General features: G+C 40.9%; 1 protein-coding gene across 4 annotated transcripts in view; it reads left to right on the forward strand.

Moving 5' to 3' along the window:
- PLD5 (phospholipase D family member 5) overlaps positions 1-13,322 on the forward strand; it is a 394,256-nt gene that overhangs the window by 188,715 nt on the left and 192,219 nt on the right. Inside the window, exon 1 of one of the 4 annotated variants that reach the window (XM_078077908.1) lies at positions 10,660-10,759. The exons of the other annotated variants lie outside the window; for them this stretch is intronic. The gene's annotated coding sequence lies outside the window, so the exon portion shown is untranslated. Of the gene's footprint in view, positions 1-10,659; positions 10,760-13,322 lie in introns of those variants that run through there. 4 annotated transcript variants of the gene reach the window in all.

Here is a 13,322-nt window from a genome sequence, read left to right on the forward strand (position 1 = left end):
TTTGGGTAGTATAGACATTTTAACAACATTTGTTCTTCCAGTCCATGAGCATGGAATGTCTTTCCATTTCTTTGTGTTGTCTTCCATTTCTTTCATCAGTGTTTTACGGTTTTCAGAGTATAGGTCTTTCACTTTCTTGGTTATGGTATTTTATTATTTTTGGTGCAATTGTAAATGGGGTTGTTTTCTTGATTTTTCTTTCTGCTGCTTCATTATTAGTCTATAGAAATGCAACAGATTTCTGTACCCTGATTTTGTATCCTGCAACTTCACTGAATTCGCATTATCAGTTTAAGTAGTTTTTTCTTTTTTTTTTTTTTTGTGGATTCTTTCAGGTTTTCTATATATAGCATATGTCACCTGAAAATAGTGAAAGTTTTACTTCTTCCTTACAATTTGGATGCCTTTATTCCTTTTTCTTGTCTGATTGCTTTGACAAGGACTCCCAGTACTATATTGAATAAAATTGGTGAGAGTGGACATCTCATTAGGCTTCTTTGACATTAGGCGAAAAGCTCTGTTTTCACCATTGAGGATGGTGTTTGCTGTGGGTTTTTCATATATGGCTTTTATTATGTTAAGATATGTCCCCTCTAAACCTACTTTGTTGAGGGTTTTTATCACAAATGGATGTTGTACTTTGTCAAATACTTTTTCTGTGCCTATTGAAATAATCATTTGCTTTTTCCTTTCTTTTATTGATGTGGTATTTCACTTTGATTGATTTGTGAATACTGAATCACACTCGTACCCTAGGAATAAATCCCATTTGATCATGGTGAATGATTTTTTTAATTTATTGTTGGATTTGGTTTGCTAATATTTTGTTGAGGATTTTTGCATCTGTGTTCGTCAGAGATATTGACCAATAGTTCTCCTTCTTTGTCTTTATATGGTTTTGGTATCAGTGTAATGCTCACCTCATAGAATGAATTTGGAAGTTTTCCTTCCTCCTCTATTTTTTGGAATAGTTTGAGAAGAATAGGTATTAACTCTTCTTTAAATGTTTGGTACAATTCACCTCTAAAGCTGTCTCATCCTGGATGTTGGTTTGTTAGGAATTTTTTGGTTACTGATTTAATTTCATTTCTGGGAAGTGGTCTGTTCAAATTTTCTATTTCCTTCTGATTCAGTTTTGGGAGGTTATATGTTTTTAGGAATTTATCCATTTCTTCTATGTTGTCCAATTTTTTGGCATGTAATTTTTCATAATATTCTCTTGTAATTCTTTGTATTCTGTGGTGTTGGTTGTTATTTCTACTTATTCATTTCTGATTTTGTTTATTTGAGTTCTCTCTCTCTCTCTCATTTTTGAAGAGTCTGGCTGAGAGTTTACCAATTTTGTTGTTCCTTTCAAAAAACCAGCTCCTGTTTTCACTGATCTATTCTATTGTTTTTGTAATTTTTATTTCATTTATTTCTGCTTTAATCTTTATTATTTCCCCCTTCTGTTGGTTTGGGTTTTGTTTGTTCTTCTTTTTCTCACTCCTTTAGGTATAAGGTTAGGTTGTTTGAGATTCGTCTTGCTTCTTGAGGTAAGCCTGAATTGCTATAAACTTTCCTTTTAGAACTACTTTTGCTGCATCTCAAAGGCTTTGGGTCATTGTGTTTTTATTTTCATTTTCTCCATGTATTTTTTTTTTTTTTTTACTTCTTCTTTGATTTCTTGGTTGACCCATTCATTGTTTAGTAACATGTTATTTAACCTCCATGTGTTTGTGTTCTTTTGAGATTTTTTCTTGTGGTTGATTTCTAGTTTCACAGAACTAGTTGTGGTCAGGAAAGATACATGGTATGACTTCAGTCTTTCTGAATTTGTGGAGACTTTTTCTGTGGCCTAATATGTGATCTGTCCTGTGGAATGTTCCATGTGTATTTTAAAAAGAATGTGTATTCTGCTGTTTTAGGATGGAATATCCCAAATATATCTGTTAAGTCCATCTGGTCCAATGTGTCATTCAAAGCCACTGTTTCCTTGCTGATGTTCTGTTTGGATGATCTGTCCTCTGATGTAAATGGGGTTTTAAAGTCCCCTACTATTATTGTATTACTATTGGTTACTTTCTTTATGGTTGTTATTAACAGCTTTATGTATTTGGGTGCTCCCATGTTGAGTATATAAATACTTAAAATTGCTGTGTCTTCTTGTAGATTATTCCTTTATTGTTAACAGTGTTCTTCTTTGTCTCTTGTTACAGTCCTTGTTCTAAGTCTGTTTTGTCCTATATAAGTTTTGCCACCCTCACTTTCTTTTGACATTGATTTGTATGATAAATGATTCTTCATCCCTTCACTTTCAGTCTGCATGTGTCTGTAGGTCTGAAATGAGTCTCTTGTAGGCAGCATATGGATGGGTCTTGTTTTTCAAATCCATTCCGTTATCCTAAGTCTTTTGATTGGAGCTTTTAGTATATTTACATTCAAAGTAAGTATTGATAGGTGTGTACTTAATGCCCTTTTGTTACTTGTTTTATGGTTGTTTTTGTAGTTATTCTCTGTACCTTTCTTCTCTTGCTCTCTTCAGCCACCGTAAGTGGGCTGTCTTTAGTGTTATGCTTGGATTTCTTTCTCTTTAATTTTTACATATCTATTACTGATTTTTGATTTGTTGTTAACTATTGTCTGTATAGAGGAGTCTATAGTAAGGTGATGGTTATTTAAGTTTGAACCCATTCTTTACTACTCTCCTCCCCATGTTTTTTAATAATTTTGTGTCAGGGGCGCCTGGGTGGCTCAGTCGTTAAGTGTCTGCCTTCGGCTCAGGTCATGATCCCAGGGTCCTGGGATCGAGCCCCGCATCGGGCTCCCTGCTCAGCGGGAAGGCTGCTTCTTCCTCTCCCACTCCCCCTGCTTGTGTTCCCTCTTTCGCTGTGTCTCTCTCTGTCAAATAAATAAATAAATAAAATCTTAAAAAAAAAAAAAAGAATATTGTGTCATAATTTCCATACTTTTATTTTGTGAGTTCCTTGACTGATTTTTACAGATACACTTATTTTTACTGCTTTTTTATTTCCTACTTTTCTTACTCTTACTTATAGTTTTTTCTTTCCACTCAAGGAGTTCCCTGTAACATTTCTTGTAGGGCTGGTTTTGTGGTCATGAATTCCTTTAACTTTTGTTTGTCTGGTAACTTCTAGCTTTCCTTCTATTCTGAATGATAGCCTTGCTGGATAGAATATTCTTGGCTGCAGATTTTTTCCTCTCAGCACTTTGAATATATCATGCTGCTCTCTTCTTGCCTGCAAACTTTCTGCTGAAAAATCAGCTGATAGTCTTATGGGGTTTCCCTTGTATGTAAGTTTTCTTTTCTCTTGCTGCTTTTAAAATTCTCTATCACTACTTTCTGCCATTTTAATTACTATATGTCTTGGTGTGGACCTTCTTTCATTTTACTGGGGAATCTCTGTGCCTCTTAGAACTGGATTTCTGTTTTCATCCATAGATTCAGAAAATTTTCAGCTATTATTTTTTCAACTAACTTTTCTCTCTCTTCTCATTCTGAGATCCCTATAGTGAGAATTTATTATGCTTGACGATATTGCTGAGTTTCCTAAGTTGTTCTCATTTTGCATAGTTTTTTTTTTCTCTCCTCCATACTCTGTCCTCCTTTCTGCCAGATTATGGGGGTTGGGGTCCTCCTTTCTTGATCCATTCTTCTGCTTCCTCCAGTTTACTATCTAATCCATCAAGTGTATTTTAAATTTCATTTTTTGAGTTCTTCATTTCTGATTGATTCTTTTTTATGTTTTCTATCTTTTGTTAAGGGTCTCACTTATGTCCTCCACTCTTCTGAAGTCCTGTGAGTATCTTTATGAAAATTACTTTAAATTATCTATCAGGCAGATTACTTTTTCTGTTTTGTTTAGTTCTTTTGCTGTGGTTTTGTCCTGTTCTTTCATGTGGGACATATTCCTGTGTCTCCTCATTTTGTCTAACTCTCTGTGTCTGTTTCTCTTTGTTAGGAAATTCAGCTACATCTCCTGCTCTTGAAAGTAGTGGCTTTATGAAGAAGAGGTCCTGTGATTCCCTGCAGTGCAATCCCTGTTCACTGGAATCTGATGCTTCAGGGGTGTCTCCTATGTGTATTGCATGCACCCTACTCTTGAGTCTGAGCTGCTTTTTTCTTCAGTCCAGTTGTCTGCAGTGGCTTTCTTTGCCTATTGTGGGCAGGGTTTGTTCCCTGTGGTCTTAGTGGGGCAGTTTGGGGCCCCCTTGGGCTGGAGGTGAGTCAGATCAGATATTCACCAGAGATGCAGTAGCCCTGAACTACAGGGCACTTTCCTTGTGTTGTCCCCTGAGAAGCTTTTGTTGGTGGGCAGGGCCACAGTGTGCCTGGTGTGTGTGGCTGTCTTTCCCTGTCCCCAGGGCAGGAGTCACTTTGGAGTGGTGGTAACCCCTGTGGGGGCTGCTTGCACACTGCCAGGCTTGTGGCACCAATTTAGATAGGCTCTGGCCAAGAGCATATTGGATGGGGAAGATCCGCAAAGTGCATGGGGTGGGAGGTGCCGTGTTTAGCAAGTTTTGCTCTGGTCCTCTGGGGGAGGGGATCTGCAGTGCTGGGCAGGTCTGCCTGGAGGGAGTGGACCTGCCAGATTATGGGGGTGGGGGTGCATTGTAAGCAAGTTAGGTATTGAGCATGGGTGCTGTGCTGGTTCCTGCAGGTGACTATATGTTTATACTGTGGGGGTGGGGGAGGCAGATACATGGCACCTGCCAGGCCCTTTGTTCCTGGAGAGGTCTCCCAGGGATCTCTGTCCAATAGCACACGCTCTGAGATTAGTAAACAAATCTCCCTCCCATATGCCCCAGGTGTTTTTCAAACTGCTGCTTCTATGCTGGGCTGTTTTTTTGTGCTGTCTCTTTAAGGGTAGGGACTCAGCTTCCTCTAACCTTCCTGGCTCTCCCAAAATCGAGCCAGCTGGATTATTAAATTTCCAGGTTTTAAGACCTGGTGGTTGTAAGAACTCAAGGAATTCGGCCCCTCTGATGTTAAAAGCCAAATGTTTATGGGGATTTGTCTTCCCCCTGCAGGCTCCCTGACAGGAAGGTCTGTTGCTCACCCCTCTCCAGGCATGCAGGTCCCTCCTTTCCACAAACAGTCCTGCTGTCCATTTAGCTCCCCACTGTATCTCCGTCCTTCCTACCTCTTCTACCTTTAGTTGTGGAATTCATTCTGGCAGTCTTCGGGTTGTTTTCTGGGTTATTTAGACTGATATGAGCGTTATCTTGTTGTATCCATGGGACAAGGTGAGCTTAGGGTCCTCCTACTCCGCCATCTTCCCCAGAAGTCCTCTCTCTTTCTTTTTTTGTCTTCATCCTTCCCGTGCTTCTTTCTCCCCTGATTGTTTTTTTCCTTTCTGTGCCCATATCTGGAAATACTGAGCCAAGGAAAATGTGCCTTCCTGCCACCAGATTGTCTTGTCGAGGTGGACTGACAGGTGGAGTGTAAAACAAGGAGGGGGTGTAGGGAAGCTGCCACTCATATCTTCCCGTCTTCTCTGGACAAAATTGGGATTGTGACCCAAACTGACCTTCCCCTCCAGGGTGGCCTCTGCTCTCTAACGTAAGTCTGCTTTTCCCCGCCAAGACCCAAGGTGTGCTGTGCAGACCTTCCAGGGTAAGCCCACTACCTAATCTAGTGTGAAATGCACATGAGCTCAGACGAACCTGAGTTTACATCCCAGCTCTGTAGCATTCCATCTAGCTGGATGACACCTGGCCACTGCGAGCCTTGTTATCTTCATCCTGTGTTCATTGATGGTGATGTGTAAGGTTAAGTGTGAAAGTACCCTTAAACTGTAATATGCAGGCAAAGGATAATAGCTACAATTATAATACTTTCTCTACTGCCCTACTACCTCTCTCCAAGAAGAAAGCTATAGTTGCTCTTCACTTAATACCGTTATAGGCCTGGAATTAATGAGGCTGTAGTCTGAGCTTTCTGGATTTATGGAAACAGGGATCTGCTGCCTACTCAGACGCACCATTGTGTTCTCTGCAGCTGTTTCTTCAGAAGTCAGTTTAAAAGTTAATGCAAATGAAACATCTAGTGACAAAAAATATGAAAGTATTCAAAAACTGAAAGAGACATCAAAAGAACAAAGGAGACAATTCATAGGAGCCTCCGCTCGCAGTATACGCAACAATGCGAGTATCACAACAAATAATGACAGAATAGATAACTACACTTTAAATTTAAAAAGTGAATCTATGAGTCCATACTAATAAAACAACATTTAAAAAAAATTTAAAAAGGGTGATAGGAGAAGGAAAAGCTTTTCCTGGCAGAATAATACCAAATAACAAATACAGCATTAATGTTAGAAAGTTATCAACAAGATAGATTCAGTCAAGAATCAGAAATGGATGGATGACAGATCAGTGAGTGAAATGTTAGGTGATAGGATATTTACAGGTACCTCTGTACCAGTTACTTATTACTTATAGAGGGAAGAAAGGTACTGTTTAGTGGAGAAATCTGGAAGGGAGATACTCCCTTCCCCAAGGGACCAAACTTAGCATCTCCAGTAGTGGGACAACCCAATATCATGTGTCACCTCATACGATGCACTTTGAAGGACACATTACCTAGGTAGCATTCCTGCCAAAAATACTTAACCTAAAGCTAACCATGAGGCAACAGTCAAGCAAATCAAATCCAGAAATATTTAGCAAAACAACTGGCCTGGGCTCTTCTAAATTATCAACATCAAGGAAAACAAACAAAACTAAAAATAGGCTAGGGAATTCTCCTAGACTAAAGAGACCTGACAGCTAAATGCAATGAGTGAACATTATTAAGTGGATCTTGGATCCTAAAAAAAAAATAAAGAAAAAAGAAAAAAGAAAAAAAAAAAAAAGAAAAGAAAAAAACCTGGGATAAAGGACCTTATTGGGACACCTGAGGAAGTTTGAATATTGGTAATAGCTCTATATTAATGTTAAATTTCCTGTGTGATAATTGTTTTCATTTATTTAGAAACATGGCTTCCTTGTTAGAAATACACGCTGAAGATTCAGAGATAAATTATCCTGATGTCTACAGCTTATTTTCAAGTGGTTTTCTAAAATGTATGTGTGTGTGTGTAATATTACATATGTATACATAACTTACTTTCTTGCAATGAATATATTCAGTCACACTGTACTCGTCTAACAACTTTTCTGTGGATTTGAAATTTTTTCAAAATAAAAAGTTGGCCAAAATTTATTAAAACAATTAACAATTACTTTACTAATTACTTTAATAGTCAGTAGTGTTAATCCCTATGCCAGATTAAGAATTATCAGGACACTGTTAGCCCGCCAGACCTCACTGATATCTTTACTGCTATCTTTCACAAGTAAACTCACCCTGACCCAAATTCTTGGGGAAAAAAATGAAACCTATATCTCAACTGCATTAAAGCAAACTGACTTAGGTCTGTATCAATTATTTTCATGTCCAGAGGTGGCCAGTCTTCTACATCGATGCCAGGTACTCTAGTATCTTTGGGAAGGTCAACTTCTGCCTTGTCAGTCCTGGGCTTTAATTACAGCCAGGTGACCCCCAAACGAGGGAACAAAATCTGCATCATTTTGAGTCCACATCTAATTGTATTGATGAACTAAGGCTCTCTGCTCAATTTCATCGATTAATGCCATCAGATAGCTAACAGGTGTGCAGTAAAAGTCACTGAATTGACCAGCCATGCACCTGCATATATAATCAAGTCCTAGTAAGTGCTCCATTGCAGTAGGCAATGAAAATAGATTCACTATGAAAATGTCATGTAGGTCCTAGTTTATAAGCCTCCTTGAGCCAATATAGGTAGAATCTTTGTAGTAACTGTGCTATATCAGTTTGAGAACCTCGAGAAATTTTTAATTAATTAATTATAAGTTTTCAGACTATAAGTGACTGGAAAAAAATCTTTTATTTAGTTCTTACTATGAAGCTGTCTCTGAGCAAAGCACTTCACAGAGATTATCTCCTATAATCTTCATCGTAACTTTTTTTTCAGAAATGGAAACAGATTTGAAGAGGTTAATCATTTGTCTAAGGTCACACAGCTAATAACTGGCAGAGCTGGATTTTTTCTACCTTATAATGAATCCTTTACTCTTAATTATTTCTCTATAATATTTCCAAAATCAAGTGGGAAAATGTATATGTGTGTATGTATGTGTATATATATATATATATACACACACACACACATATATATATAAACATTCTTGCATTTGCCAGCGTACACACACCATGTTTTAAAGCTAGCAAATGCAGGGACTATATTTTTTAGTAGCTTAGTGGAAGGAAACTGTAGATAGTTCTTTAAGAAGGTAAAATATGTTTCTGGATTGAAAAAGAAATTTTGATGATCACATTAAGTTTGGAGAATAAATACATACGATTAATAAGAACAGCTAGAGTTCTATTTTAAAATCTATTAACAATGTAAAATGTATTTTTTAAAATGTATTTATTCCACTTGAGCTCCCTGGACTCACAGCTCAAATCATTTGTAGTTTATCTCAAAGTACCGTAAAAAGAGGCACAAAGAGGTTTTTTGCTGTGTTGTGTCTTTGTATATTCAGCTTTCCCCCTTGTTGTTAGGTCTCAGAAATAGTGCTGCAGCTTTTGGGCATAGTTCTGTTAGAGAGGGTGAAAGCAGGCGTTCCAGGGATTGGCCCCAAGGTGAATTTTAATGAGGTCTGCCTCCTTCTCTCCTTGCTTGCCAAGGCAGAGGATAGGGAGGGCTGTCAGTGCATGGAAATGAGTTCTGCATGTATGCTAATTAGATCGAGGCCCTGGAGAGTAGCCAGCTGTTGGCCATTAAAGGAAATAAAATGATAGGTCACAGAAATAAGTCATTGCAAAGCCGATTTCTAGAGGCGGCTTCTAGCCGGGCATGGGAGACCAGCGCTGTGTCACAGAGGAGTCATCGTGGTCCCCAGGTCACGTGGAGGGGAGAAGGGGGGAGGTGAGCAGGGTCCTTGTGCAGGGGCTTTCCCTGGAATTCGTTACCCACGCACCAGTGTGTCCGCCGACCTGGGGTGGTGTCTCTATTTTTATTCTTAATATGAAATCATAATTGACTTTGATATTCGGTAAGAAACAAATAATGATGATAACTTTGGTCTCCCTTGACTTCTAGGCAGTTTCCCTCCTCCTCTTCCAGTCTTCCCTGGCCTTTCTTCTTGTCTAGCTCACCAGGCCCACTTTCTCTACCAGGCAGAAGTGATTAGATGTTTCCTGTAACTGGCTTTGTCCCAGTTCTCTTCTCTTGAAAACCTCTCTTGGTAATCCTACCCACTTCTAAGGCTTCAGTAATGGGAAGAAAAATCTTCTTAGGAAAAAAGAGTAGATGATTCACATCAGCCGAGGAAAATGAGAAGGTGGAGAAGAACTAAGGCCTCTATTTGGGGATCTCAGAATCGCGATTGGGGGAGCACAGATTCCGGAGGAACCAGAAAAGTATGATCACGTGAGGAAAGCAAAAGGTTTTTATGAGAAAGAAGGAGAGGTTAATTCCATGATTTAGATAGAAAAGAGAAAAAAAAAAAAAAAACCCAAAAACCTGCTAATTTGGTGCTGACCAGTGGCGCCACTTCGGATTATTAGCTTATTGATGATTTTATTGGTGCTATCAAATGAAAGTGTCCCTGGCACGTATTAATTCACTTCACTGTCCTCACATGATCCAAACGCCAGTTGCTCTGTTGAAATTTTATGAGCAACTGCTCGTAAAACAGTCACCGGCTGTGGCCCAGTTCAAGGGTTCGTTAGTTGGAAAAGGAAATGGAACTTTGAAATGGAGCCTTTTTTTTTTTTTTAAGATTTTATTTGTTTATTTGAGAGAGAGAGCTTGAGCGAGCAGGGGGAGGGGCAGAGGGAGAGGGGGAAGCAGACTCCCCGCTGGGCAGGGAGCCTGATGCCGGGCTCGATCCAGGACCCTGAGATCCTGACCCGAGCCAAAGGCAGACGCTTAACTGACTGAGCCACCCAGGTGCCCCGAAATGGAGTCTCTTGTGTGCAGAAATTTTATATAATTCCACATACGTTGTCAGGCTGGGGAATGCTCTGTAACCCTTCTGTGCCACCACAGACTTTAGCACTCTGGGGCAGCCTGATGAGGGTGTAGCGCTCTGATGAACCCTTCCTTGAATAATGTTTTTATTTTTAATTAATTAATTTTTAAAAGCTTTTATTTTTAAGTAATCTCTACCCCCAACGTGGGGCTTGAACCTACAGCCCCAAGATCAAGAGTTGCGTGCTCTACCGACTGAGCCAGCCGGGCGCCCCGAACAATGTTTTTAAATGCATAAATTAAACACATGGGATTTCAACCAATAATGTTGAAATAAATTTATCAAAATATTTTTTTAAAAATCTGTGAAGGAGTAAGGTATATTGTGCACTACTTATTCATGAGATAACAAGATCTGACGACCCCCAGAATTTCAAAGCAGTGCTGAGTACTTGGAGATGTTGGCAGTAACTGTACCAGATTCTCCCTGGTGATGGACTCACAAGTGCTTCTAGTATTCCTGTGGGGTTTTGCCTGTTTTCGCAACTGAAGAGAATGTTAAATTTCAGTTAGAGAGCAGGGAAAGTAAAGATCAAGCTCAGAGAGTCCTGTGAATTCTATCCAAGGATCCAACGGTAAGAACACCTGGTCTAAAGATTTCTAGAAGAGATTGGAAATCCTCTTTCGTCTGCCTGCCAGGAGCCGCAGGGCGCACCATGTGGAAAGTGATGGAGCAGAGCCAGGGACAGGTGGGCAGTTACTCCACATCCCTCATCCCGTCTGTTCCATTTGTCTGGGCTTCTTGAGTCTCCTCTTGTCTTCCTCAGCACCCCTGTTAAACTGAAGTGAAATTGAAGCTAGTCCCTTCTCTTTGTCAGCAGCTGTTGTGTTTTGGTTTTGTTTGTTGGAGGGATTCTCTCTGGTTTTATTTCTAAATATAGCCTCTAGGGGAACCTGGGTGGCTCAGTCGGTTGAGCATCTGCCTCTTGGTTTTGGGTCAGGTCATGGATCTCAGGGTTCTGGGATTGAACCCCATGTCAGGGTCTGCACTCAGCGTGGAGTCTGCTTGAGGATTCTCTCCCTCTCCCTCTTCCTCTGCCCTTTCCCCTGCTCTCTGTCTCTCTCTAAAATAAATGGATGAATCTTTAAAAATATATATATACAGTCTTATAGGGGAGGCTGAAACTGCTCGTTACCTGGGGTCTTCCCCTCACGCTTCTATTAACTCAGACAATTGGGCTTTAAATGTGGATAGAAGTTAAAAATATCCAACTTCAACCTCTGTCAAAGGTTATGAAGTAGATTTTAAAAAATCCCCTCTCTCCACCTTTTTAACCTCGTCTCACCTTGGCCTCCCAAACACTGCATTCTCCTGGATGTCTCTTGCCTCCTTGCGTCTGTGTTGGTCCCTTCTGAATCCCTATCTGTTTCACACTCTACCAACCAGAGAAATGTAGGCGTGCCCCCCATGTTAGGCTTTAGGCTAGTTTTCTCTTCATTTCTCCCCCTTGATGATCTCTCCCAACCCTTGGTCTACCTCCTTTCCCATGTTCCTTGTCTGTTTTAGTAGACCCCACCCCCCCATCTTTCCAGTAGTTCTGATTTCAGGGAAACTCAGCAGAGATTCTTTGGATACTTCCTGTGCCCTGAACAATAGGTTACGCACTACGGCTACAATACTGAGCCAGTGGAGCTGGTCCCTGCCTTCCTGCACCCCATAACCTATCAGGGAAAGTCAGCCTTGAACAAATAATTTCAAGAGAGGGAATAGGATGGAGGGGGAGTAACAGGTCATGCAGGGCTTGGTAATAAGGGAGAGATAGCCTAGTTGGGGAGTTAGGGAAGTCTCTCAGAAGAAGTAATGTTTAAATTAGGACCTTATAAGTTAATTGAGAGGTAGTAGTGTAGGAATGGTGATTGGGAAGATCCGCACGAAATGCCAAAGTCTGGAGAAAATAGCAGGGAAGGAGCAAAAGATGTCTGGTGTGCTTTGGTGTAAAATTGAAAGAGGGTGTTTGAGTTCAGTGAGGCTACGAGGAGGCAGGACTAGACTGGTACACACTTGCCAACCATCTTAGGGGGTTGGGGGGACATCATCCTAAGGACAGTGGGGAAGCCCATAGGAGGTGTTCATCAAGCAGCAGAGTGCTTAGGTTTGCATTCTTAAATGATTAACACAAGTACAGTATGGAACGTGGTTGGGAGGGGCAAGAATCCATGCAAGGAAACCGTGAGAGATGGTTATGGTCGCCCTCTTAAGAGACGATGTGTCGACCCTGCAGGAAAATCTGTCACCCTTGACTCCTGCCCGATCTTCCTTCACCTTCTCCTCAAGCCCATCAAACACTAAATCTTTTCAGATTTCTTTCCTAAAACAGTGTTGCCTGCACACCTCTTTTTATTTGCACTGATTGAACTCAGACTTCTTGTTTTCCTTCCTGAGCTGGCACAGTCATGTCCACTCTCCACCGGTGTTTCATTTCCGGGTCTCCTTTTCTCCTTCCGGTGGCATGCAATGTGCCTGAAGGTGAGCCCCTGGCAAACTTGGCTGCTCCCAAATGCACCAAACGAAGCCCAAGCTCCTCTTCCTGGCTTACAGCCACAGTGTGGTCCCTCCTGGTGCTGTCTGCCCTCTCTGCCAAGGCAAGCTCCTGTCCCTCCCACCTCACCCCCTCCTGGGCTCACCTCATAAATAGCCGAGGACAGCGTTGGGCAGGCTCCTTCCTCTACCTAGAACTCCTGTCTCTTCCAGCTCACCCATAGACGCATTTCAAGTCCCACATCCACCCAATTCCACATGCCCCCAAGCCCCAAACCCCAACCAGAATCAATCTCTCCTTCCTGCCCATGCACAGTGGTACTTCGGATGATGCATTATCTATCTAGTTGAACTTCTTACTCCCGTTTCACCATTGCGTGGAGTCTACCTCCTGTTTGAATTATTATGTATGAGATAGGCTGTCTCTCTGAATTATAAATTCCAGAGGACTAGGGAGATTTGTCACAGTCATTTCCGTGCTGCCTGTCCTGTGCTTATCAGACCTCAGCAAATGTTAAACTTGATTGTAGATGGTGGTAGGGTGATCAGATCCCCAAATTGTGGATGTCTCTGGGTCACATACCCAACCCCATTCTGGCTGCGGTAGTCATCAAATGCACAAGAACATTTTACCAAGACTATTGCTTTTGTTTCTAAAAGTGCTAAATGGGACAAGTCTCATTAGGAGAAACAGCTAACAATTTTAGTGCGGAGTGCTGGGTTCCGTGTTGAAAGCTGAAATTCATTCTGTAGTATTTCTTGAGCCCTAGTTA

Source organism: Halichoerus grypus, chromosome 7 (assembly GCF_964656455.1).
Source record: "Halichoerus grypus chromosome 7, mHalGry1.hap1.1, whole genome shotgun sequence".
Lineage (NCBI taxonomy): Eukaryota > Metazoa > Chordata > Mammalia > Carnivora > Phocidae > Halichoerus > Halichoerus grypus.